This window comes from Penaeus monodon, chromosome 22 (assembly GCF_015228065.2).
Source record: "Penaeus monodon isolate SGIC_2016 chromosome 22, NSTDA_Pmon_1, whole genome shotgun sequence".
Classification (NCBI taxonomy): domain Eukaryota; kingdom Metazoa; phylum Arthropoda; class Malacostraca; order Decapoda; family Penaeidae; genus Penaeus; species Penaeus monodon.
Genome location: NC_051407.1, coordinates 9,550,183 through 9,550,952, shown reverse-complemented (window position 1 = coordinate 9,550,952; position 770 = coordinate 9,550,183). Strand labels below are relative to the sequence as shown.

Here is a 770-nt window from a genome sequence, read left to right as displayed (position 1 = left end):
GTCTATGTACCTTTAAGAGTCTGTACTTTTAGTTTTATCACAGTAATTATCTGTTTTGGTAGGTGGGTCTTGCGAACTTGCTCTTTCTCTTCATTAGGAATTTGTGTTTGTATGCTCGCCTACCTGCCTTTTGATCATTGGTTTTGGAATTCAGAGAATGAGTTTAGTCTGTGAAGATTGGACGTGTTATTTTTTTTTCTTTCTTTTTTGATTAATGAAGTCCCCATATATAAACAAAAATAGCCAGAGAAAGTAACTTCCATTTATGAACATTTAATTCCTGGTATCCATATCATCTATTATCAGTATGAAAAATAATATAAAGGCGAAGATGTTTATTATAACTCATTAGATCATTACAAATGTTATGCTAGGTGTAATATCTGATTTGATAGGCAAATACTTAACTACATTACTTCATTGTTTTTGGTAAGTCTGTTGGTGCACAGTTTATGTATTTGGTTGAAACCAGATGAAAGCTTGGATAAAAATATTTTTTTTTTTTACCTTTTGATTATCTTGATCAGGATAGAACATATCATAGTCAGACTTATTGAGAATCCATTAAGGAGAGTTGTCTTAGAGTGCACTGTATGGATTAACTTTTTCTACCAGAAATCTTAAAGTCTAGAAGGTTTGAAGTGGAATCAAAATTATGAAGAAGGAAAGCAAGAAAAGAAAAATATTAAGAATGAAGGTTTGTGCTTCATATCTCAATGAAGGACATTGGTCTTGTAACCCAGTGCCACCGGGTGGTTTCCTGATACAAA

At 32.2% G+C, this 770-nt stretch overlaps 1 protein-coding gene across 1 annotated transcript in view; it reads left to right on the top strand.

Moving 5' to 3' along the window:
* The window catches only part of LOC119586922 (dnaJ homolog subfamily C member 5-like), a gene marked incomplete in the record, with an annotated part of 63,036 nt that overhangs the window by 37,348 nt on the left and 24,918 nt on the right, over window positions 1-770 (top strand).